This window comes from Leuresthes tenuis, unplaced genomic scaffold (assembly GCF_036924035.1).
Source record: "Leuresthes tenuis unplaced genomic scaffold, fLeuTen1.0.hap1 SCAF_1, whole genome shotgun sequence".
Lineage (NCBI taxonomy): Eukaryota > Metazoa > Chordata > Actinopteri > Atheriniformes > Atherinopsidae > Leuresthes > Leuresthes tenuis.
The window spans coordinates 32,290,962-32,318,413 of NW_027325355.1; positions in this window are offsets into that span (position 1 = coordinate 32,290,962).

Consider the following 27,452-nt stretch of genomic DNA (forward strand, 5'->3'; position numbering starts at 1 on the left):
GGTCCACGATAATGTTCTTTTTCACGGTAATGTTCCGTCTCTGGTCTATGATACTGTTCCGTCTTTGGTCCACGATAATGTTCTGTCTCTGGTCCATGATAATGTTCCATTTCTGGTCCACGGTAATGTTCTGTCTCTGGTCCACGATAATGTTCGATTTCTGGTCGACGATAATGTTCGGTTTCACGGTAATGTTCCGTCTCTGGTCCACCATAATGTTCTGTTTCACGGTAATGTTCGGTCTCTGGTCCACGATAATGTTCTGTTTCGGTTTCACGGTAATGTTCCGTCTCTGGTCCACGGTAATGTTCCGTCTCTGGTCCACGATAATGTTGTGTTTCTGTTTCACGGTAATGTTCCGTTTCTGGTCCATGACAATGTTCTGTTTTACGGTAATGTTCTGTCTCTGGTCCATGGTAATTTTCTGTTTCTGGTCCACGGTAATGTTCGGTTTCAAGGTAATGTTCGGTCTCTGGTCCACGGTAATCTTCTGTCTCTGGTCCACGGTAATATTCTGTCTCTGGTCCACGATAATGTTCGATCTCTGGTCCACGATAATGTTCGGTTTCACGGTAATATTCCGTCTCTGGTCCACGATAATGTTCTGTTTCTGTATCACGGTAATGTTCCGTTTCTGGTCCACGATAATTTTTTGTTTCTGTTTCACGGTAATGTTCCGTTTCTGGTCCACGATAATGTTCGGTTTCATGGTAATGTTCTGTCTCTGGTCCACGGTAATGTTCTGTGTCTGGTCCACGATAATGTTCGGTTTCACGGTAATGTTCCGTCTCTGGTCCACGATAATGTTCCGTCTTTGGTCCACGATAATGTTCTGTTTCATGGTAATGTTCCGTTTCTGGTCCACGATAATGTTCTGTCTCTGGTCCACGGTAATGTTCTTTCTCTGGTCCACGATAATGTTCTGTTTCGGTTTCACGGTAATGTTCTGTTTCCGTTTCACGGTAATGTTCTGTCTCTGGTCCACGGTAACATTGTGTTTCTGTTTCACGGTAATGTTCCGTCTCTGGTCCACGATAATGTTCGGTTTCACGATAATGTTCTGTTTCTGGTTCACGATAATGTTCCGTCTCTGGTCCACGATAATTTTTTGTTTCTGTTTCACGGTAATGTTCCGTTTCTGGTCCACGATAATGTTCGGTTTCATGGTAATGTTCTGTCTCTGGTCCACGGTAATGTTCTGTGTCTGGTCCACGATAATGTTCGGTTTCACGGTAATGTTCCGTCTCTGGTCCACGATAATGTTCCGTCTTTGGTCCACGATAATGTTCTGTTTCATGGTAATGTTCCGTTTTTGGTCCACGATAATGTTCTGTCTCTGGTACACGGTAATGTTCTTTCTCTGGTCCACGATAATGTTCTGTCTCTGGTCCACGGTAATGTTCTTTCTCTGGTCCACGATAATGTTCTGTTTCGGTTTCACGGTAATGTTCTGTTTCCGTTTCACGGTAATGTTCTGTCTCTGGTCCACGGTAACATTGTGTTTCTGTTTCACGGTAATGTTCCGTCTCTGGTCCACGATAATGTTCTGTTTCCGTTTCACGGTAATGTTCTGTCTCTGGTCCACGGTATTGTTGTGTTTCTGTTTCACGGTAATGTTCTGTTTCTTTTTCACGGTAATGTTCCGTTTCTGGTCCACGATAATGTTCTGTCTCTGGTCCACGGTAATGTTCTTTCTCTGGTCCAAGATAATGTTCCGTTTCTGCTCCACGGTAATGTTCTGTTTCTTTTTCACTGTAATGTTCTGTCTCTGGTCCACGATAATGTTGTGTTTCTGTTTCACGGTAATGTTCCGTTTCTGGTCCACGATAATTTTGTGTTTCTGTTTCACGGTAATGTTCCGTTTCTGGTCTACGATAATGTTCTGTTTCGGTTTCATGGTAATGTTCTGTCTCTGGTCCACGGTAATGTTCTGTGTCTGGTCCACGATAATGTTCTTTTTCAAGGTAATGTTCCGTCTCTGGTCTATGATACTGTTCCGTCTTTGGTCCACGATAATGTTCTGTCTCTGGTCCATGATAATGTTCCGTTTCTGGTCCACGGTAATGTTCTGTTTCCGTTTCACGGTAATGTTCTGTCTCTGGTCCACGGTATTGTTGTGTTTCTGTTTCACGGTAATGTTCTGTTTCTTTTTCACGGTAATGTTCCGTTTCTGGTCCACGATAATGTTCTGTCTCTGGTCCACGGTAATGTTCTTTCTCTGGTCCAAGATAATGTTCCGTTTCTGCTCCACGGTAATGTTCTGTTTCTTTTTCACTGTAATGTTCTGTCTCTGGTCCACGGTAATGTTCTGTCTCTGGTCCACGGTAATGTTCGATCTCTGGTCCAGGATAATGTTCGGTTTCACGGTAATGTTCCGTCTCTGGTCCACGATAATGTTGTGTTTCTGTTTCACGGTAATGTTCCGTTTCTGGTCCACGATAATTTTGTGTTTCTGTTTCACGGTAATGTTCTGTTTCTGGTCTACGATAATGTTCTGTTTCGGTTTCATGGTAATGTTCTGTCTCTGGTCCACGGTAATGTTCTGTGTCTGGTCCACGATAATGTTCTTTTTCACGGTAATGTTCCGTCTCTGGTCTATGATACTGTTCCGTCTTTGGTCCACGATAATGTTCTGTCTCTGGTCCATGATAATGTTCCGTTTCTGGTCCACGGTAATGTTCTGTTTCCGTTTCACGGTAATGTTCTGTCTCTGGTCCACGGTATTGTTGTGTTTCTGTTTCACGGTAATGTTCTGTCTCTGGTTCACGGTAATGTTCTGTCTCTGGTCCACGCTAATGTTCTGTTTCTGTTTCACGGTTATGTTCCGTCTCTGGTACACGATAATGTTGTTTTTCTGTTTCACGGTAATGTTCTGTCTCTGGTCCACGCTAATGTTCTGTTTCTGTTTCACGGTAATGTTCCGTTTCTGGTCCACGATAATGTTGTGTTTCTGTTTCACGGTAATGTTCCGTTTCTGGTCCACGATAATGTTCTGTTACGGTTTCATGGTAATGTTTGGTCTCTGGTCCACGGTAATGTTCGGTTTCACGGTAATGTTCGGTCTCTGGTCCACGATAATGCTCGGTTTCACGATAATGTTCGGTTTCACGGTAATGTTCTGGTCCACGGTAATGTTCTGGTCCACGGTAATGTTCCGTCTCTGGTCCACAGTAATGTTCCGTCTCTGGTCCACGATAATGTTGTGTTTCTGTTTCACGGTAATGTTCCGTTTCTGGTCCATGATAATGTTCTGTTTCACGATAATGTTCTGTCTCTGGTCCATAGTAATTTTCTGTTTCTGGTCCACGGTAATGTTCCGTATCTGGTCCATGGTAATGTTTGGTTTCAAGGTAATGTTCCATTTCTGGTCCACGGTAATGTTCTGTCTCTGGTCCACGATAATGTTCGATCTCTGGTCCACGATAATGTTCGGTTTCAAGGTAATGTTCCGTCTCTGGTCCACGATAATGTTGTGTTTCTGTTTCACGGTAATGTTCCGTTTCTGGTCCACGATAATGTTCTGTTTCGGTTTCACGGTAATGTTCTGTCTCTGTTCCACGGTAATGTTCTGTCTCTGGTCCACGGTAATGTTCGGTTTCACGGTAATGTTCTGTCTCTGGTACACGATAATGTTGTGTTTCTGTTTCACGGTAATGTTCCATTTCTGGTCCACGATAATTTTGTGTTTCTGGTCCACGATAATGTTCGGTTTCACGATAATGTTCCGTTTCTGGTCAACGATAATGTTCTGTTTAGGTTTCACGGTAATGTTCTGTCTCTGGTCCATGATAATATTCCGTCTCTGGTCCACGATAATGTTCTGTCTCTGATCCACGATAATGTTCTGTCTCTGGTCCACGATAATGTTCCGTTTCTGGTCCACGATAATGTTCTGTTTCGGTTTCACGGTAATGTTCTGTCTCTGGTCCACGATAATGTTCCGTTTCTGGTCCACGATAATGTTCTGTTTTGGTTTCAAGGTAATGTTCTGTCTCTGGTCCACGGTAATGTTGTGTTTCTGTTTCACGGTAATGTTCCGTTTCTGGTCCACGATAATCTTCTGTTTCGGTTTCACGGTAATGTTCCGTTTCTGGTCCACGATAATGTTCTGTTTCTGTTTCACGGTAATGTTCCGTTTCTGGTCCATGATAATGTTCTGTTTCACAGTAATGTTCTGTCTCTGGTCCATGGTAATGTTCTGTCTCTGGTCCAGGGTAATGTTCGGTTTCAAGGTAAACTTCGGTCTCTGGTCCACGGTAATGTTCTGTCTCTGGTCCACGGTAATGTTCTGTCTCTGGTCTACGGTAATATTCGATCTCTGGTCCACGATAATGTTCGGTTTCACGGTAATGTTCCGTCTCTGGTCCACGATAATGTTCTGTTTCGGTTTCACGGTAATGTTCCGTTTCTGGTCCACGATAATGTTCTGTTTCGGTTTAACGGTAATGTTCTGTGTCTGGTCCACGATAATGTTCGGTTTCACGGTAATGTTCCGTCTCTGGTCCACGATAATGTTCCGTCTTTGGTCCACGATAATGTTCTGTTTCTGTTTCATGGTAATGTTCCTTTTCTGATCCACGATAATTTTGTGTTTCTGTTTCACGGTAATGTTCCGTTTCTAGTCCACGATAATGTTCTGTTTCGGTTTCACGGTAATGTTCTGTTTCCGTTTCACGGTAATGTTCTGTCTCTGGTCCACGGTAATGTTGTGTTTCTGTTTCACGGTAATGTTCCGTCTCTGGTCCACGATAATGTTCGGTTTCACGATAATGTTCCGTTTCTGGTCCACGATAATGTTCCGTCTCTGGTCCACGATAATGTTGTTTTTCTGTTTCACGGTAATGTTCCGTTTCTGGTCCATGATAATGTTCTGTTTCATGGTAATGTTCTGTCTCTGGTCCATGGTAATATTCTGTCTCTGGTCCACGGTAATGTTCGGTTTCAAGGTAAAGTTCGGTCTCTGGTCCACAGTAATGTTCTGTCTCTGGTCCACGGTAATGTTTTGTCTCTGGTCCACGGAAATGTTCTGTCTCTGGTCCACGGAAATGTTCTGTCTCTGGTCCACGGTAATGTTCTGTCTCTGGTCCACGGTAATGTTCGATCTCTGGTCCACGATAATGTTCGGTTTCACGGTAATGTTCCGTCCCTGGTCCACGATAATTTTGTGTTTCTGTTTAAAGGTAATGTTCCGTTTCTGGTCCACGATAATGTTCTGTTTCGGTTTCACGATAATGTTCCGTTTCTGGTCCACGATAATGTTCCGTCTCTGGTCCACGATAATGTTGTTTTTCTGTTTCACGGTAATGTTCCGTTTCTGGTCCATGATAATGTTCTGTTTCATGGTAATGTTCTGTCTCTGGTCCATGGTAATATTCTGTCTCTGGTCCACGGTAATGTTCGGTTTCAAGGTAAAGTTCGGTCTCTGGTCCACAGTAATGTTCTGTCTCTGGTCCACGGTAATGTTCTGTCTCTGGTCCACGGAAATGTTCTGTCTCTGGTCCACCGAAATGTTCTGTCTCTGGTCCACGGTAATGTTCTGTCTCTGGTCCACGGTAATGTTCGATCTCTGGTCCACGATAATGTTCGGTTTCACGGTAATGTTCCGTCCCTGGTCCACGATAGTTTTGTGTTTCTGTTTAACGGTAATGTTCCGTTTCTGGTCCACGATAATGTTCTGTTTCGGTTTCACGGTAATGTTCTGTCTCTGGTCCACGGTAATGTTCTGTGTCTGGTCCACAATAATGTTCGTTTTCACGGTAATGTTCCGTTTCTGGTCCACGATAATGTTCTGTTTCGGTTTCACGGTAATGTTTTTTCTCTGGTCCACGATAATGTTCCGTATCTGGTCCACGGTAATGTTCTGTTTCTTTTTCACGGTAATGTTGTGTCTCTGGTCCACGGTAATGTTCTGTCTCTGGTCCACGGTAATGTTCGATCTCTGGTCCAAGATAATGTTCGGTTTCACGGTAATGTTCCGGCTCTGGTCCACGATAATGTTGTGTTTCTGTTTCACGGTAATGTTCCGTTTCTGGTCCACGATAATTTTGTGTTTCTGTTTCACGGTAATGTTCCGTTTCTGGTCCACGATAATGTTCTGTTTCGGTTTCATGGTAATGTTCTGTCTCTGGTCCACGATCATTTTGTGTTTCTGGTCCACGATAATGTTCGGTTTCACGATAATGTTCCGTTTCTGGTCAACGATAATGTTCTGTTTAGGTTTCACGGTAATGTTCTGTCTCTGGTCCATGATAATGTTCCGTCTCTGTTCCACGATAATGTTCTGTCTCTGATCCACGATAATGTTCTGTTTCGGTTTCAAGGTAATGTTCTGTCTCTGGTCCACGATAATGTTCCGTTTCTGGTCCACGATAATGTTCTGTTTTGGTTTCAAGGTAATGTTCTGTCTCTGGTCCACGGTAATGTTGTGTTTCTGTTTCACGGTAATGTTCCGTTTCTGGTCCACGATAATCTTCTGTTTCGGTTTCACGGTAATGTTCCGTTTCTGGTCCACGATAATGTTCTGTTTCTGTTTCACGGTAATGTTCCGTTTCTGGTCCATGATAATGTTCTGTTTCACGGTAATGCTCTGTCTCTGGTCCATGGTAATGTTCTGTCTCTGTTCCAGGGTAATGTTCGGTTTCAAGGTAAACTTCGGTCTCTGGTCCACGGTAATGTTCTGTCTCTGGTCCATGGTAATGTTCTGTCTCTGGTCCAGGGTAATGTTCGGTTTCAAGGTAAACTTCGGTCTCTGGTCCACGGTAATGTTCTGTCTCTGGTCCACGGTAATGTTCTGTCTCTGGTCCACGGTAATATTCGATCTCTGGTCCACGATAATGTTCGGTTTCACGGTAATGTTCCGTGTCTGGTCCACGATAATGTTCTGTTTCGGTTTCACGGTAATGTTCCGTTTCTGGTCCACGATAATGTTCTGTTTGGGTTTAACGGTAATGTTCCGTCTCTGGTCCACGGTAATGTTCTGTCTCTGGTCCACGCTAATGTTCTGTTTCTGTTTCACGGTAATGTTCCGTTTCTGGTCCACGATAATTTTTTGTTTCTGTTTCACGGTAATGTTCCGTTTCTGGTCCACGATAATGTTCTGTTTGGGTTTAACGGTAATGTTCTGTGTCTGGTCCACGATAATGTTCTGTTTCACGGTAATGTTCGGTCTCTGGTCCACGATAATGTTCGGTTTCACTATAATGTTCGGTTTCACGGTAATGTTCTGGTCCACGGTAATGTTCTGGTCCACGGTAATGTTCCGTCTCTGGTCCACAGTAATGTTCCGTCTCTGGTCCACGATAATGTTCTGTCTCTGATCCACGATAATGTTCTGTCTCTGGTCCACGATAATGTTCCGTTTCTGGTCCACGATAATGTTCTGTTTCGGTTTCACAGTAATGTTCCGTTTCTAGTCCACGATAATGTTCTGTTTCTGTTTCACGGTAATGTTCCGTTTCTGGTCCATGATAATGTTCTGTTTCACGGTAATGTTCTGTCCCTGGTCCATGGTAATGTTCTGTCTCTGGTCCATGGTAATGTTCGGTTTCAAGGTAAAGTTCGGTCTCTGGTCCACAGTAATGTTCTGTCTCTGGTCCACGGTAATGTTCTGTCTCTGGTCCAAGGTAATGTTCGGTCTCTGGTCCACGATAATGTTCGATCTCTGGTCCACGATAATGTTTGGTTTCACGGTAATGTTCCGTCTCTGGTCCACGATAATATTGTGTTTCTGTTTCACGGTAATGTTCCGTTTCTGGTCCACGATAATGTTCCGTCTTTGGTCCACGATAATGTTCTGTCTCTGTTCCATGATAATGTTCCGTTTCTGGTCCACGACAATGTTCTGTTTCGGTTTCACGGTAATGTTCTGTCTCTGGTCCACGGTAATGTTCTGTGTCTGGTCCACGATAATGTTCGGTTTCACGTTAATGTTCCGTCTCTGGTCCACGATAATGTTCCGTCTTTGGTCCACGATAATGTTCCATTTCTGGTCCACGATAATGTTCTGTTTCGGTTTCACGGTAATGTTCTGTTTCCGTTTCACGATAATGTTCTGCCTCTGGTCCACGGTAATGTTGCGTTTCTGTTTCACGGTAATGTTCTGTCTCTGGTTCACGGTAATGTTCCGTCTCTGGTCCACGCTAATGTTCTGTTTCTGTTTCACGGTAATGTTCCGTTTCTGGTCCACTATAATGTTGTGTTTCTGTTTCACGGTAATGTTCTGTTTCTGTTTCACGGTAATGTTCCGTTTCTGGTCCACGATAATTTTCTGTTTCGGTTTCATGGTAACGTTTGGTCTCTGGTCCACGGTAATGTTCGGTTTCACGGTAATGTTTGGTCTCTGGTCCACGATAATGTTCGGTTTCACGGTAATGTTCTGGTCCACGGTAATGTTCTGGTCCACGGTAATGTTCCGTCTCTGGTCCACAGTAATGTTCCGTCTCTTGTCCACGATAATGTTGTGTTTCTGTTTCACGGTAATGGTCCGTTTCTGGTCCATGATAATGTTCTGTTTCACGATAATGTTCTGTCTCTGGTCCATAGTAATTTTCTGTTTCTGGTCCACGGTAATGTTCCGTATCTGGTCCATGGTAATGTTTGGTTTCACGGTAATGTTCCATTTCTGGTCCACGGTAATGTTCTGTCTCTGGTCCACGATAATGTTCGATTTCTGGTCGACGATAATGTTCGGTTTGACGGTAATGTTCCGTCTCTGGTCCACGATAATGTTCGGTTTCACGGTAATGTTCCATTTCTGGTCCACGGTAATGTTCTGTCTCTGGTCCACGATAATGTTCGATCTCTGGTCCACGATAATGTTCGGTTTCAAGGTAATGTTCCGTCTCTGGTTCACGATAATGTTGTGTTTCTTTTTCACGGTAATGTTCCGTTTCTGGTCCACGATAATGTTCTGTTTCGGTTTCACGGTAATGTTCCGTCTCTGGTCAGCGGTAATGTTCTGTCTCTGGTCCACGGTAATGTTCGGTTTCACGGTAATGTTCTGTCTCTGGTCCATGATAATATTCTGTCTCTGGTCCACGATAATGTTCTGTCTCTGATCCACGATAATGTTCTGTCTCTGGTCCACGATAATGTTCCGTTTCTGGTCCACGATAATGTTCTGTTTCGGTTTCACGGTAATGTTCTGTCTCTGGTCCACGATAATGTTCCGTTTCTGGTCCACGATAATGTTCTGTTTTGGTTTCAAGGTAATGTTCTGTCTCTGGTCCACGGTAATGTTGTGTTTCTGTTTCACGGTAATGTTCCGTTTCTGGTCCACGATAATCTTCTGTTTCGGTTTCACGGTAATGTTCCGTTTCTGGTCCACGATAATGTTCTGTTTCTGTTTCACGGTAATGTTCCGTTTCTGGTCCATGATAATGTTCTGTTTCACGGTAATGTTCTGTCTCTGGTCCATGGTAATGTTCTGTCTCTGGTCCAGGGTAATGTTCGGTTTCAAGGTAAACTTCGGTCTCTGGTCCACGGTAATGTTCTGTCTCTGGTCCACGGTAATGTTCTGTCTCTGGTCCACGGTAATATTCGATCTCTGGTCCACGATAATGTTCGGTTTCACGGTAATGTTCCGTGTCTGGTCCACGATAATGTTCTGTTTCGGTTTCACGGTAATGTTCCGTTTCTGGTCCACGATAATGTTCTGTTTCGGTTTAACGGTAATGTTCTGTGTCTGGTCCACGATAATGTTCGGTTTCACGGTAATGTTCCGTCTCTGGTCCACGATAATGTTCCGTCTTTGGTCCACGATAATGTTCTGTTTCTGTTTCATGGTAATGTTCCTTTTCTGATCCACGATAATTTTGTGTTTCTGTTTCACGGTAATGTTCCGTTTCTAGTCCACGATAATGTTCTGTTTCGGTTTCACGGTAATGTTCTGTTTCCGTTTCACGGTAATGTTCTGTCTCTGGTCCACGGTAATGTTGTGTTTCTGTTTCACGGTAATGTTCCGTCTCTGGTCCACGATAATGTTCGGTTTCACGATAATGTTCCGTTTCTGGTCCACGATAATGTTCCGTCTCTGGTCCACGATAATGTTGTTTTTCTGTTTCACGGTAATGTTCCGTTTCTGGTCCATGATAATGTTCTGTTTCATGGTAATGTTCTGTCTCTGGTCCATGGTAATATTCTGTCTCTGGTCCACGGTAATGTTCGGTTTCAAGGTAAAGTTCGGTCTCTGGTCCACAGTAATGTTCTGTCTCTGGTCCACGGTAATGTTCTGTCTCTGGTCCACGGAAATGTTCTGTCTCTGGTCCACGGAAATGTTCTGTCTCTGGTCCACGGTAATGTTCTGTCTCTGGTCCACGGTAATGTTCGATCTCTGGTCCACGATAATGTTCGGTTTCACGGTAATGTTCCGTCCCTGGTCCACGATAATTTTGTGTTTCTGTTTAACGGTAATGTTCCGTTTCTGGTCCACGATAATGTTCTGTTTCGGTTTCACGATAATGTTCCGTTTCTGGTCCACGATAATGTTCCGTCTCTGGTCCACGATAATGTTGTTTTTCTGTTTCACGGTAATGTTCCGTTTCTGGTCCATGATAATATTCTGTTTCATGGTAATGTTCTGTCTCTGGTCCATGGTAATATTCTGTCTCTGGTCCACGGTAATGTTCGGTTTCAAGGTAAAGTTCGGTCTCTGGTTCACAGTAATGTTCTGTCTCTGGTCCACGGTAATGTTCTGTCTCTGGTCCACGGAAATGTTCTGTCTCTGGTCCACGGAAATGTTCTGTCTCTGGTCCACGGTAATGTACTGTCTCTGGTCCACGGTAATGTTCGATCTCTGGTCCACGATAATGTTCGGTTTCACGGTAATGTTCCGTTTCTGGTCCACGATAATGTTCTGTTTCGGTTTCACGGTAATGTTCTGTCTCTGGTCCACGGTAATGTTCTGTGTCTGGTCCACGATAATGTTCGTTTTCACGGTAATGTTCCGTTTCTGGTCCACGATAATGTTCTGTTTCGGTTTCACGGTAATGTTTTTTCTCTGGTCCACGATAATGTTCCGTATCTGGTCCACGGTAATGTTCTGTTTCTTTTTCACGATAATTTTTTGTTTCTGTTTCACGGTAATGTTCCGTTTCTGGTCCACGATAATGTTCGGTTTCATGGTAATGTTCTGTCTCTGGTCCACGGTAATGTTCTGTGTCTGGTCCACGATAATGTTCGGTTTCACGGTAATGTTCCGTCTCTGGTCCACGATAATGTTCCGTCTTTGGTCCACGATAATGTTCTGTTTCATGGTAATGTTCCGTTTTTGGTCCACGATAATGTTCTGTCTCTGGTACACGGTAATGTTCTTTCTCTGGTCCACGATAATGTTCTGTCTCTGGTCCACGGTAATGTTCTTTCTCTGGTCCACGATAATGTTCTGTTTCGGTTTCACGGTAATGTTCTGTTTCCGTTTCACGGTAATGTTCTGTCTCTGGTCCACGGTAACATTGTGTTTCTGTTTCACGGTAATGTTCCGTCTCTGGTCCACGATAATGTTCTGTTTCCGTTTCACGGTAATGTTCTGTCTCTGGTCCACGGTATTGTTGTGTTTCTGTTTCACGGTAATGTTCTGTTTCTTTTTCACGGTAATGTTCCGTTTCTGGTCCACGATAATGTTCTGTCTCTGGTCCACGGTAATGTTCTTTCTCTGGTCCAAGATAATGTTCCGTTTCTGCTCCACGGTAATGTTCTGTTTCTTTTTCACTGTAATGTTCTGTCTCTGGTCCACGATAATGTTGTGTTTCTGTTTCACGGTAATGTTCCGTTTCTGGTCCACGATAATTTTGTGTTTCTGTTTCACGGTAATGTTCCGTTTCTGGTCTACGATAATGTTCTGTTTCGGTTTCATGGTAATGTTCTGTCTCTGGTCCACGGTAATGTTCTGTGTCTGGTCCACGATAATGTTCTTTTTCAAGGTAATGTTCCGTCTCTGGTCTATGATACTGTTCCGTCTTTGGTCCACGATAATGTTCTGTCTCTGGTCCATGATAATGTTCCGTTTCTGGTCCACGGTAATGTTCTGTTTCCGTTTCACGGTAATGTTCTGTCTCTGGTCCACGGTATTGTTGTGTTTCTGTTTCACGGTAATGTTCTGTTTCTTTTTCACGGTAATGTTCCGTTTCTGGTCCACGATAATGTTCTGTCTCTGGTCCACGGTAATGTTCTTTCTCTGGTCCAAGATAATGTTCCGTTTCTGCTCCACGGTAATGTTCTGTTTCTTTTTCACTGTAATGTTCTGTCTCTGGTCCACGGTAATGTTCTGTCTCTGGTCCACGGTAATGTTCGATCTCTGGTCCAGGATAATGTTCGGTTTCACGGTAATGTTCCGTCTCTGGTCCACGATAATGTTGTGTTTCTGTTTCACGGTAATGTTCCGTTTCTGGTCCACGATAATTTTGTGTTTCTGTTTCACGGTAATGTTCTGTTTCTGGTCTACGATAATGTTCTGTTTCGGTTTCATGGTAATGTTCTGTCTCTGGTCCACGGTAATGTTCTGTGTCTGGTCCACGATAATGTTCTTTTTCACGGTAATGTTCCGTCTCTGGTCTATGATACTGTTCCGTCTTTGGTCCACGATAATGTTCTGTCTCTGGTCCATGATAATGTTCCGTTTCTGGTCCACGGTAATGTTCTGTTTCCGTTTCACGGTAATGTTCTGTCTCTGGTCCACGGTATTGTTGTGTTTCTGTTTCACGGTAATGTTCTGTCTCTGGTTCACGGTAATGTTCTGTCTCTGGTCCACGCTAATGTTCTGTTTCTGTTTCACGGTTATGTTCCGTCTCTGGTACACGATAATGTTGTTTTTCTGTTTCACGGTAATGTTCTGTCTCTGGTCCACGCTAATGTTCTGTTTCTGTTTCACGGTAATGTTCCGTTTCTGGTCCACGATAATGTTGTGTTTCTGTTTCACGGTAATGTTCCGTTTCTGGTCCACGATAATGTTCTGTTACGGTTTCATGGTAATGTTTGGTCTCTGGTCCACGGTAATGTTCGGTTTCACGGTAATGTTCGGTCTCTGGTCCACGATAATGCTCGGTTTCACGATAATGTTCGGTTTCACGGTAATGTTCTGGTCCACGGTAATGTTCTGGTCCACGGTAATGTTCCGTCTCTGGTCCACAGTAATGTTCCGTCTCTGGTCCACGATAATGTTGTGTTTCTGTTTCACGGTAATGTTCCGTTTCTGGTCCATGATAATGTTCTGTTTCACGATAATGTTCTGTCTCTGGTCCATAGTAATTTTCTGTTTCTGGTCCACGGTAATGTTCCGTATCTGGTCCATGGTAATGTTTGGTTTCAAGGTAATGTTCCATTTCTGGTCCACGGTAATGTTCTGTCTCTGGTCCACGATAATGTTCGATCTCTGGTCCACGATAATGTTCGGTTTCAAGGTAATGTTCCGTCTCTGGTCCACGATAATGTTGTGTTTCTGTTTCACGGTAATGTTCCGTTTCTGGTCCACGATAATGTTCTGTTTCGGTTTCACGGTAATGTTCTGTCTCTGTTCCACGGTAATGTTCTGTCTCTGGTCCACGGTAATGTTCGGTTTCACGGTAATGTTCTGTCTCTGGTACACGATAATGTTGTGTTTCTGTTTCACGGTAATGTTCCATTTCTGGTCCACGATAATTTTGTGTTTCTGGTCCACGATAATGTTCGGTTTCACGATAATGTTCCGTTTCTGGTCAACGATAATGTTCTGTTTAGGTTTCACGGTAATGTTCTGTCTCTGGTCCATGATAATATTCCGTCTCTGGTCCACGATAATGTTCTGTCTCTGATCCACGATAATGTTCTGTCTCTGGTCCACGATAATGTTCCGTTTCTGGTCCACGATAATGTTCTGTTTCGGTTTCACGGTAATGTTCTGTCTCTGGTCCACGATAATGTTCCGTTTCTGGTCCACGATAATGTTCTGTTTTGGTTTCAAGGTAATGTTCTGTCTCTGGTCCACGGTAATGTTGTGTTTCTGTTTCACGGTAATGTTCCGTTTCTGGTCCACGATAATCTTCTGTTTCGGTTTCACGGTAATGTTCCGTTTCTGGTCCACGATAATGTTCTGTTTCTGTTTCACGGTAATGTTCCGTTTCTGGTCCATGATAATGTTCTGTTTCACAGTAATGTTCTGTCTCTGGTCCATGGTAATGTTCTGTCTCTGGTCCAGGGTAATGTTCGGTTTCAAGGTAAACTTCGGTCTCTGGTCCACGGTAATGTTCTGTCTCTGGTCCACGGTAATGTTCTGTCTCTGGTCTACGGTAATATTCGATCTCTGGTCCACGATAATGTTCGGTTTCACGGTAATGTTCCGTCTCTGGTCCACGATAATGTTCTGTTTCGGTTTCACGGTAATGTTCCGTTTCTGGTCCACGATAATGTTCTGTTTCGGTTTAACGGTAATGTTCTGTGTCTGGTCCACGATAATGTTCGGTTTCACGGTAATGTTCCGTCTCTGGTCCACGATAATGTTCCGTCTTTGGTCCACGATAATGTTCTGTTTCTGTTTCATGGTAATGTTCCTTTTCTGATCCACGATAATTTTGTGTTTCTGTTTCACGGTAATGTTCCGTTTCTAGTCCACGATAATGTTCTGTTTCGGTTTCACGGTAATGTTCTGTTTCCGTTTCACGGTAATGTTCTGTCTCTGGTCCACGGTAATGTTGTGTTTCTGTTTCACGGTAATGTTCCGTCTCTGGTCCACGATAATGTTCGGTTTCACGATAATGTTCCGTTTCTGGTCCACGATAATGTTCCGTCTCTGGTCCACGATAATGTTGTTTTTCTGTTTCACGGTAATGTTCCGTTTCTGGTCCATGATAATGTTCTGTTTCATGGTAATGTTCTGTCTCTGGTCCATGGTAATATTCTGTCTCTGGTCCACGGTAATGTTCGGTTTCAAGGTAAAGTTCGGTCTCTGGTCCACAGTAATGTTCTGTCTCTGGTCCACGGTAATGTTTTGTCTCTGGTCCACGGAAATGTTCTGTCTCTGGTCCACGGAAATGTTCTGTCTCTGGTCCACGGTAATGTTCTGTCTCTGGTCCACGGTAATGTTCGATCTCTGGTCCACGATAATGTTCGGTTTCACGGTAATGTTCCGTCCCTGGTCCACGATAATTTTGTGTTTCTGTTTAAAGGTAATGTTCCGTTTCTGGTCCACGATAATGTTCTGTTTCGGTTTCACGATAATGTTCCGTTTCTGGTCCACGATAATGTTCCGTCTCTGGTCCACGATAATGTTGTTTTTCTGTTTCACGGTAATGTTCCGTTTCTGGTCCATGATAATGTTCTGTTTCATGGTAATGTTCTGTCTCTGGTCCATGGTAATATTCTGTCTCTGGTCCACGGTAATGTTCGGTTTCAAGGTAAAGTTCGGTCTCTGGTCCACAGTAATGTTCTGTCTCTGGTCCACGGTAATGTTCTGTCTCTGGTCCACGGAAATGTTCTGTCTCTGGTCCACCGAAATGTTCTGTCTCTGGTCCACGGTAATGTTCTGTCTCTGGTCCACGGTAATGTTCGATCTCTGGTCCACGATAATGTTCGGTTTCACGGTAATGTTCCGTCCCTGGTCCACGATAGTTTTGTGTTTCTGTTTAACGGTAATGTTCCGTTTCTGGTCCACGATAATGTTCTGTTTCGGTTTCACGGTAATGTTCTGTCTCTGGTCCACGGTAATGTTCTGTGTCTGGTCCACAATAATGTTCGTTTTCACGGTAATGTTCCGTTTCTGGTCCACGATAATGTTCTGTTTCGGTTTCACGGTAATGTTTTTTCTCTGGTCCACGATAATGTTCCGTATCTGGTCCACGGTAATGTTCTGTTTCTTTTTCACGGTAATGTTGTGTCTCTGGTCCACGGTAATGTTCTGTCTCTGGTCCACGGTAATGTTCGATCTCTGGTCCAAGATAATGTTCGGTTTCACGGTAATGTTCCGGCTCTGGTCCACGATAATGTTGTGTTTCTGTTTCACGGTAATGTTCCGTTTCTGGTCCACGATAATTTTGTGTTTCTGTTTCACGGTAATGTTCCGTTTCTGGTCCACGATAATGTTCTGTTTCGGTTTCATGGTAATGTTCTGTCTCTGGTCCACGATCATTTTGTGTTTCTGGTCCACGATAATGTTCGGTTTCACGATAATGTTCCGTTTCTGGTCAACGATAATGTTCTGTTTAGGTTTCACGGTAATGTTCTGTCTCTGGTCCATGATAATGTTCCGTCTCTGTTCCACGATAATGTTCTGTCTCTGATCCACGATAATGTTCTGTTTCGGTTTCAAGGTAATGTTCTGTCTCTGGTCCACGATAATGTTCCGTTTCTGGTCCACGATAATGTTCTGTTTTGGTTTCAAGGTAATGTTCTGTCTCTGGTCCACGGTAATGTTGTGTTTCTGTTTCACGGTAATGTTCCGTTTCTGGTCCACGATAATCTTCTGTTTCGGTTTCACGGTAATGTTCCGTTTCTGGTCCACGATAATGTTCTGTTTCTGTTTCACGGTAATGTTCCGTTTCTGGTCCATGATAATGTTCTGTTTCACGGTAATGCTCTGTCTCTGGTCCATGGTAATGTTCTGTCTCTGTTCCAGGGTAATGTTCGGTTTCAAGGTAAACTTCGGTCTCTGGTCCACGGTAATGTTCTGTCTCTGGTCCATGGTAATGTTCTGTCTCTGGTCCAGGGTAATGTTCGGTTTCAAGGTAAACTTCGGTCTCTGGTCCACGGTAATGTTCTGTCTCTGGTCCACGGTAATGTTCTGTCTCTGGTCCACGGTAATATTCGATCTCTGGTCCACGATAATGTTCGGTTTCACGGTAATGTTCCGTGTCTGGTCCACGATAATGTTCTGTTTCGGTTTCACGGTAATGTTCCGTTTCTGGTCCACGATAATGTTCTGTTTGGGTTTAACGGTAATGTTCCGTCTCTGGTCCACGGTAATGTTCTGTCTCTGGTCCACGCTAATGTTCTGTTTCTGTTTCACGGTAATGTTCCGTTTCTGGTCCACGATAATTTTTTGTTTCTGTTTCACGGTAATGTTCCGTTTCTGGTCCACGATAATGTTCTGTTTGGGTTTAACGGTAATGTTCTGTGTCTGGTCCACGATAATGTTCTGTTTCACGGTAATGTTCGGTCTCTGGTCCACGATAATGTTCGGTTTCACTATAATGTTCGGTTTCACGGTAATGTTCTGGTCCACGGTAATGTTCTGGTCCACGGTAATGTTCCGTCTCTGGTCCACAGTAATGTTCCGTCTCTGGTCCACGATAATGTTCTGTCTCTGATCCACGATAATGTTCTGTCTCTGGTCCACGATAATGTTCCGTTTCTGGTCCACGATAATGTTCTGTTTCGGTTTCACAGTAATGTTCCGTTTCTAGTCCACGATAATGTTCTGTTTCTGTTTCACGGTAATGTTCCGTTTCTGGTCCATGATAATGTTCTGTTTCACGGTAATGTTCTGTCCCTGGTCCATGGTAATGTTCTGTCTCTGGTCCATGGTAATGTTCGGTTTCAAGGTAAAGTTCGGTCTCTGGTCCACAGTAATGTTCTGTCTCTGGTCCACGGTAATGTTCTGTCTCTGGTCCAAGGTAATGTTCGGTCTCTGGTCCACGATAATGTTCGATCTCTGGTCCACGATAATGTTTGGTTTCACGGTAATGTTCCGTCTCTGGTCCACGATAATATTGTGTTTCTGTTTCACGGTAATGTTCCGTTTCTGGTCCACGATAATGTTCCGTCTTTGGTCCACGATAATGTTCTGTCTCTGTTCCATGATAATGTTCCGTTTCTGGTCCACGACAATGTTCTGTTTCGGTTTCACGGTAATGTTCTGTCTCTGGTCCACGGTAATGTTCTGTGTCTGGTCCACGATAATGTTCGGTTTCACGTTAATGTTCCGTCTCTGGTCCACGATAATGTTCCGTCTTTGGTCCACGATAATGTTCCATTTCTGGTCCACGATAATGTTCTGTTTCGGTTTCACGGTAATGTTCTGTTTCCGTTTCACGATAATGTTCTGCCTCTGGTCCACGGTAATGTTGCGTTTCTGTTTCACGGTAATGTTCTGTCTCTGGTTCACGGTAATGTTCCGTCTCTGGTCCACGCTAATGTTCTGTTTCTGTTTCACGGTAATGTTCCGTTTCTGGTCCACTATAATGTTGTGTTTCTGTTTCACGGTAATGTTCTGTTTCTGTTTCACGGTAATGTTCCGTTTCTGGTCCACGATAATTTTCTGTTTCGGTTTCATGGTAACGTTTGGTCTCTGGTCCACGGTAATGTTCGGTTTCACGGTAATGTTTGGTCTCTGGTCCACGATAATGTTCGGTTTCACGGTAATGTTCTGGTCCACGGTAATGTTCTGGTCCACGGTAATGTTCCGTCTCTGGTCCACAGTAATGTTCCGTCTCTTGTCCACGATAATGTTGTGTTTCTGTTTCACGGTAATGGTCCGTTTCTGGTCCATGATAATGTTCTGTTTCACGATAATGTTCTGTCTCTGGTCCATAGTAATTTTCTGTTTCTGGTCCACGGTAATGTTCCGTATCTGGTCCATGGTAATGTTTGGTTTCACGGTAATGTTCCATTTCTGGTCCACGGTAATGTTCTGTCTCTGGTCCACGATAATGTTCGATTTCTGGTCGACGATAATGTTCGGTTTGACGGTAATGTTCCGTCTCTGGTCCACGATAATGTTCGGTTTCACGGTAATGTTCCATTTCTGGTCCACGGTAATGTTCTGTCTCTGGTCCACGATAATGTTCGATCTCTGGTCCACGATAATGTTCGGTTTCAAGGTAATGTTCCGTCTCTGGTTCACGATAATGTTGTGTTTCTTTTTCACGGTAATGTTCCGTTTCTGGTCCACGATAATGTTCTGTTTCGGTTTCACGGTAATGTTCCGTCTCTGGTCAGCGGTAATGTTCTGTCTCTGGTCCACGGTAATGTTCGGTTTCACGGTAATGTTCTGTCTCTGGTCCATGATAATATTCTGTCTCTGGTCCACGATAATGTTCTGTCTCTGATCCACGATAATGTTCTGTCTCTGGTCCACGATAATGTTCCGTTTCTGGTCCACGATAATGTTCTGTTTCGGTTTCACGGTAATGTTCTGTCTCTGGTCCACGATAATGTTCCGTTTCTGGTCCACGATAATGTTCTGTTTTGGTTTCAAGGTAATGTTCTGTCTCTGGTCCACGGTAATGTTGTGTTTCTGTTTCACGGTAATGTTCCGTTTCTGGTCCACGATAATCTTCTGTTTCGGTTTCACGGTAATGTTCCGTTTCTGGTCCACGATAATGTTCTGTTTCTGTTTCACGGTAATGTTCCGTTTCTGGTCCATGATAATGTTCTGTTTCACGGTAATGTTCTGTCTCTGGTCCATGGTAATGTTCTGTCTCTGGTCCAGGGTAATGTTCGGTTTCAAGGTAAACTTCGGTCTCTGGTCCACGGTAATGTTCTGTCTCTGGTCCACGGTAATGTTCTGTCTCTGGTCCACGGTAATATTCGATCTCTGGTCCACGATAATGTTCGGTTTCACGGTAATGTTCCGTGTCTGGTCCACGATAATGTTCTGTTTCGGTTTCACGGTAATGTTCCGTTTCTGGTCCACGATAATGTTCTGTTTCGGTTTAACGGTAATGTTCTGTGTCTGGTCCACGATAATGTTCGGTTTCACGGTAATGTTCCGTCTCTGGTCCACGATAATGTTCCGTCTTTGGTCCACGATAATGTTCTGTTTCTGTTTCATGGTAATGTTCCTTTTCTGATCCACGATAATTTTGTGTTTCTGTTTCACGGTAATGTTCCGTTTCTAGTCCACGATAATGTTCTGTTTCGGTTTCACGGTAATGTTCTGTTTCCGTTTCACGGTAATGTTCTGTCTCTGGTCCACGGTAATGTTGTGTTTCTGTTTCACGGTAATGTTCCGTCTCTGGTCCACGATAATGTTCGGTTTCACGATAATGTTCCGTTTCTGGTCCACGATAATGTTCCGTCTCTGGTCCACGATAATGTTGTTTTTCTGTTTCACGGTAATGTTCCGTTTCTGGTCCATGATAATGTTCTGTTTCATGGTAATGTTCTGTCTCTGGTCCATGGTAATATTCTGTCTCTGGTCCACGGTAATGTTCGGTTTCAAGGTAAAGTTCGGTCTCTGGTCCACAGTAATGTTCTGTCTCTGGTCCACGGTAATGTTCTGTCTCTGGTCCACGGAAATGTTCTGTCTCTGGTCCACGGAAATGTTCTGTCTCTGGTCCACGGTAATGTTCTGTCTCTGGTCCACGGTAATGTTCGATCTCTGGTCCACGATAATGTTCGGTTTCACGGTAATGTTCCGTCCCTGGTCCACGATAATTTTGTGTTTCTGTTTAACGGTAATGTTCCGTTTCTGGTCCACGATAATGTTCTGTTTCGGTTTCACGATAATGTTCCGTTTCTGGTCCACGATAATGTTCCGTCTCTGGTCCACGATAATGTTGTTTTTCTGTTTCACGGTAATGTTCCGTTTCTGGTCCATGATAATATTCTGTTTCATGGTAATGTTCTGTCTCTGGTCCATGGTAATATTCTGTCTCTGGTCCACGGTAATGTTCGGTTTCAAGGTAAAGTTCGGTCTCTGGTTCACAGTAATGTTCTGTCTCTGGTCCACGGTAATGTTCTGTCTCTGGTCCACGGAAATGTTCTGTCTCTGGTCCACGGAAATGTTCTGTCTCTGGTCCACGGTAATGTACTGTCTCTGGTCCACGGTAATGTTCGATCTCTGGTCCACGATAATGTTCGGTTTCACGGTAATGTTCCGTTTCTGGTCCACGATAATGTTCTGTTTCGGTTTCACGGTAATGTTCTGTCTCTGGTCCACGGTAATGTTCTGTGTCTGGTCCACGATAATGTTCGTTTTCACGGTAATGTTCCGTTTCTGGTCCACGATAATGTTCTGTTTCGGTTTCACGGTAATGTTTTTTCTCTGGTCCACGATAATGTTCCGTATCTGGTCCACGGTAATGTTCTGTTTCTTTTTCACGGTAATGTTGTGTCTCTGGTCCACGGTAATGTTCTGTCTCTGGTCCACGGTAATGTTCGATCTCTGGTCCAAGATAATGTTCGGTTTCACGGTAATGTTCCGTCTCTGGTTCACGATAATGTTGTGTTTCTGTTTCACGGTAATGTTCCGTTTCTGGTCCACGATAATTTTGTGTTTCTGTTTCACGGTAATGTTCCGTTTCTGGTCCACGATAATGTTCTGTTTCGGTTTCATGGTAATGTTCTGTCTCTGGTCCACGATCATTTTGTGTTTCTGGTCCACGATAATGTTCGGTTTCACGATAATGTTCCGTTTCTGGTCAACGATAATGTTCTGTTTAGGTTTCACGGTAATGTTCTGTCTCTGGTCCATGATAATGTTCCGTCTCTGTTCCACGATAATGTTCTGTCTCTGATCCACGATAATGTTCTGTCTCTGGTCCACGATAATGTTCCGTTTCTGGTCCACGATAATGTTCTGTTTCGGTTTCACGGTAATGTTCTGTCTCTGGTCCACGATAATGTTCCGTTTCTGGTCCACGATAATGTTCTGTTTTGGTTTCAAGGTAATGTTCTGTCTCTGGTCCACGGTAATGTTGTGTTTCTGTTTCACGGTAATGTTCCGTTTCTGGTCCACGATAATCTTCTGTTTCGGTTTCACGGTAATGTTCCGTTTCTGGTCCACGATAATGTTCTGTTTCTGTTTCACGGTAATGTTCCGTTTCTGGTCCATGATAATGTTCTGTTTCACGGTAATGTTCTGTCTCTGGTCCATGGTAATGTTCTGTCTCTGGTCCAGGGTAATGTTCGGTTTCAAGGTAAACTTCGGTCTCTGGTCCACGGTAATGTTCTGTCTCTGGTCCACGGTAATGTTCTGTCTCTGGTCCACGGTAATATTCGATCTCTGGTCCACGATAATGTTCCGTTTCTGGTCCACGATAATCTTCTGTTTCGGTTTCACGGTAATGTTCCGTTTCTGGTCCACGATAATGTTCTGTTTCTGTTTCACGGTAATGTTCCGTTTCTGGTCCATGATAATGTTCTGTTTCACGGTAATGTTCTGTCTCTGGTCCATGGTAATGTTCTGTCTCTGGTCCAGGGTAATGTTCGGTTTCAAGGTAAACTTCGGTCTCTGGTCCACGGTAATGTTCTGTCTCTGGTCCACGGTAATGTTCTGTCTCTGGTCCACGGTAATATTCGATCTCTGGTCCACGATAATGTTCGGTTTCACGGTAATGTTCCGTGTCTGGTCCACGATAATGTTCTGTTTCGGTTTCACGGTAATGTTCCGTTTCTGGTCCACGATAATGTTCTGTTTCGGTTTAACGGTAATGTTCCGTCTCTGGTCCACGGTAATGTTCTGTCTCTGGTCCACGCTAATGTTCTGTTTCTGTTTCACGGTAATGTTCCGTTTCTGGTCCACGATAATTTTTTGTATCTGTTTCACGGTAATGTTCCGTTTCTGGTCCACGATAATGTTCGGTTTCATGGTAATGTTCTGTCTCTGGTCCACGGTAATGTTCTGTGTCTGGTCCACGATAATGTTCGGTTTCACGGTAATGTTCCGTCTCTGGTCCACGATAATGTTCCGTCTTTGGTCCACGATAATGTTCTGTTTCTGTTTCATGGTAATGTTCCTTTTCTGATCCACGATAATTTTGTGTTTCTGTTTCACGGTAATGTTCCGTTTCTAGTCCACGATAATGTTCTGTTTCGGTTTCACGGTAATGTTCTGTTTCCGTTTCACGGTAATGTTCTGTCTCTGGTCCACGGTAATGTTGTGTTTCTGTTTCACGGTAATGTTCCGTCTCTGGTCCACGATAATGTTCGGTTTCACGATAATGTTCCGTTTCTGGTCCACGATAATGTTCCGTCTCTGGTCCACGATAATGTTGTTTTTATGTTTCACGGTAATGTTCCGTTTCTGGTCCATGATAATGTTCTGTTTCATGGTAATGTTCTGTCTATGGTCCATGGTAATATTCTGTCTCTGGTCCACGGTATTGTTCGGTTTCAAGGTAAAGTTCGGTCTCTGGTCCACAGTAATGTTCTGTCTCTGGTCCACGGTAATGTTCTGTCTCTGGTCCACGGAAATGTTCTGTCTCTGGTCCACGGAAATGTTCTGTCTCTGGTCCACGGTAATGTTCTGTCTCTGGTCAACGGTAATGTTCGATCTCTGGTCCACGATAATGTTCGGTTTCACGGTAATGTTCCGTCCCTGGTCCACGATAATTTTGTGTTTCTGTTTAACGGTAATGTTCCGTTTCTGGTCCACGATAATGTTCTGTTTCGGTTTCACGGTAATGTTCTGTCTCTGGTCCACGGTAATGTTCTGTCTCTGGTCCACGCTAATGTTCTGTTTCTGTTTCACGGTAATGTTCCGTTTCTGGTCCACTATAATGTTGTGTTTCTGTTTCACGGTAATGTTCTGTTTCTGTTTCACGGTAATGTTCCGTTTCTGGTCCACGATAATGTTGTGTTTCTGTTTCACGGTAATGTTCCGTTTCTGGTCCACGATAATGTTCTGTTTCGGTTTCATGGTAATGTTTGGTCTCTGGTCCACGGTAATGTTCGGTTTCACGGTAATGTTTGGTCTCTGGTCCACGATAATGTTCGGTTTCACGGTAATGTTCTGGTCCACGGTAATGTTCTGGTCCACGGTAATGTTCCGTCTCTGGTCCACAGTAATGTTCCGTCTCTGGTCCACGATAATGTTGTGTTTCTGTTTCACGGTAATGTTCCGTTTCTGGTCCATGATAATGTTCTGTTTCACGATAAAGTTCTGTCTCTGGTCCATAGTAATTTTCTGTTTCTGGTCCACGGTAATGTTCCGTATCTGGTCCATGGTAATGTTTGGTTTCACGGTAATGTTCCATTTCTGGTCCACGGTAATGTTCTGTCTCTGGTCCACGATAATGTTCGATTTCTGGTCGACGATAATGTTCGGTTTCACGGTAATGTTCCGTCTCTGGTCCACGATAATGTTCGGTTTCACGGTAATGTTCCATTTCTGGTCCACGGTAATGTTCTGTCTCTGGTCCACGATAATGTTCGATCTCTGGTCCACGATAATGTTCGGTTTCAAGGTAATGTTCCGTCTCTGGTCCACGATAATGTTGTGTTTCTGTTTCACGGTAATGTTCCGTTTCTGGTCCACGATAATGTTCTGTTTCGGTTTCACGGTAATGTTCTGTCTCTGGTCCACGGTAATGTTCTGTCTCTGGTCCACGGTAATGTTCGGTTTCACGGTAATGTTCTGTCTCTGGTACACGATAATGTTGTGTTTCTGTTTCACGGTAATGTTCCATTTCTGGTCCACGATAATTTTGTGTTTCTGGTCCACGATAATGTTCGGTTTCACGATAATGTTCCGTTTCTGGTCAACGATAATGTTCTGTTTAGGTTTCACGGTAATGTTCTGTCTCTGGTCCATGATAATATTCCGTCTCTGGTCCACGATAATGTTCTGTCTCTGATCCACGATAATGTTCTGTCTCTGGTCCACGATAATGTTCCGTTTCTGGTCCACGATAATGTTCTGTTTCGGTTTCACGGTAATGTTCTGTCTCTGGTCCACGATAATGTTCCGTTTCTGGTCCACGATAATGTTCTGTTTTGGTTTCAAGGTAATATTCTGTCTCTGGTCCACGGTAATGTTGTGTTTCTGTTTCACGGTAATGTTCCGTTTCTGTTCCACGATAATCTTCTGTTTCGGTTTCACGGTAATGTTCCGTTTCTGGTCCACGATAATGTTCTGTTTCTGTTTCACGGTAATGTTCCGTTTCTGGTCCATGATAATGTTCTGTTTCACGGTAATGATCTGTCTCTGGTCCATGGTAATGTTCTGTCTCTGGTCCAGGGTAATGTTCGGTTTCAAGGTAAACTTCGGTCTCTGGTCCACGGTAATGTTCTGTCTCTGGTCCACGGTAAAGTTCTGTCTCTGGTCCACGGTAATATTCGATCTCTGGTCCACGATAATGTTCGGTTTCACGGTAATGTTCCGTGTCTGGTCCACGATAATGTTCTGTTTCGGTTTCACGGTAATGTTCCGTTTCTGGTCCACGATAATGTTCTGTTTCGGTTTAACGGTAATGTTCCGTCTCTGGTCCACGGTAATGTTCTGTCTCTGGTCCACGATAATGTTCTGTTTCTGTTTCATGGTAATGTTCCTTTTCTGATCCACGATAATTTTGTGTTTCTGTTTCACGGTAATGTTCCGTTTCTAGTCCACGATAATGTTCTGTTTCGGTTTCACGGTAATGTTCTGTTTCCGTTTCACGGTAATGTTCTGTCTCTGGTCCACGGTAATGTTGTGTTTCTGTTTCACGGTAATGTTCCGTCTCTGGTCCACGATAATGTTCGGTTTCACGATAATGTTCCGTTTCTGGTCCACGATAATGTTCCGTCTCTGGTCCACGATAATGTTGTTTTTCTGTTTCACGGTAATGTTCCGTTTCTGGTCCATGATAATGTTCTGTTTCATGGTAATGTTCTGTCTCTGGTCCATGGTAATATTCTGTCTCTGGTCCACGGTAATGTTCGGTTTCAAGGTAAAGTTCGGTCTCTGGTCCACAGTAATGTTCTGTCTCTGGTCCACGGTAATGTTCTGTCTCTGGTTCACGGAAATGTTCTGTCTCTGGTCCACGGAAATGTTCTGTCTCTGGTCCACGGTAATGTTCTGTCTCTGTTCCACGGTAATGTTCGATCTCTGGTCCACGATAATGTTCGGTTTCACGGTAATGTTCCGTCCCTGGTCCACGATAATTTTGTGTTTCTGTTTAACGGTAATGTTCCGTTTCTGGTCCACGATAATGTTCTGTTTCGGTTTCACGGTAATGTTCTGTCTCTGGTCCACGGTAATGTTCTGTCTCTGGTCCACGCTAATGTTCTGTTTCTGTTTCACGGTAATGTTCCGTTTCTGGTCCACTATAATGTTGTGTTTCTGTTTCACGGTAATGTTCTGTTTCTGTTTCACGGTAATGTTCCGTTTCTGGTCCACGATAATATTGTGTTTCTGTTTCACGGTAATGTTCCGTTTCTGGTCCACGATAATGTTCTGTTTCGGTTTCATGGTAATGTTTGGTCTCTGGTCCACGGTAATGTTCGGTTTCACGGTAATGTTTGGTCTCTGGTCCACGATAATGTTCGGTTTCACGGTAATGTTCTGGTCCACGGTAATGTTCTGGTCCACGGTAATGTTCCGTCTCTGGTCCACAGTAATGTTCCGTCTCTGGTCCACGATAATGTTGTGTTTCTGTTTCACGGTAATGTTCCGTTTCTGGTCCATGATAATGTTCTGTTTCACGATAATGTTCTGTCTCTGGTCCATAGTAATTTTCTGTTTCTGGTCCACGGTAATGTTCCGTATCTGGTCCATGGTAATGTTTGGTTTCAAGGTAATGTTCCATTTCTGGTCCACGGTAATGTTCTGTCTCTGGTCCACGATAATGTTCGATCTCTGGTCCACGATAATGTTCGGTTTCAAGGTAATGTTCCGTCTCTGGTCCACGATAATGTTGTGTTTCTGTTTCACGGTAATGTTCCGTTTCTGGTCCACGATAATGTTCTGTTTCGGTTTCACGGTAATGTTCTGTCTCTGTTCCACGGTAATGTTCTGTCTCTGGTCCACGGTAATGTTCGGTTTCACGGTAATGTTCTGTCTCTGGTACACGATAATGTTGTGTTTCTGTTTCACGGTAATGTTCCATTTCTGGTCCACGATAATTTTGTGTTTCTGGTCCACGATAATGTTCGGTTTCACGATAATGTTCCGTTTCTGGTCAACGATAATGTTCTGTTTAGGTTTCACGGTAATGTTCTGTCTCTGGTCCATGATAATATTCCGTCTCTGGTCCACGATAATGTTCTGTCTCTGATCCACGATAATGTTCTGTCTCTGGTCCACGATAATGTTCCGTTTCTGGTCCACGATAATGTTCTGTTTCGGTTTCACGGTAATGTTCTGTCTCTGGTCCACGATAATGTTCCGTTTCTGGTCCACGATAATGTTCTGTTTTGGTTTCAAGGTAATGTTCTGTCTCTGGTCCACGGTAATGTTGTGTTTCTGTTTCACGGTAATGTTCCGTTTCTGGTCCACGATAATCTTCTGTTTCGGTTTCACGGTAATGTTCCGTTTCTGGTCCACGATAATGTTCTGTTTCTGTTTCACGGTAATGTTCCGTTTCTGGTCCATGATAATGTTCTGTTTCACAGTAATGTTCTGTCTCTGGTCCATGGTAATGTTCTGTCTCTGGTCCAGGGTAATGTTCGGTTTCAAGGTAAAGTTCGGTCTCTGGTCCACAGTAATGTTCTGTCTCTGGTCCACGGTAATGTTCTGTCTCTGGTTCACGGAAATGTTCTGTCTCTGGTCCACGGAAATGTTCTGTCTCTGGTCCACGGTAATGTTCTGTCTCTGTTCCACGGTAATGTTCGATCTCTGGTCCACG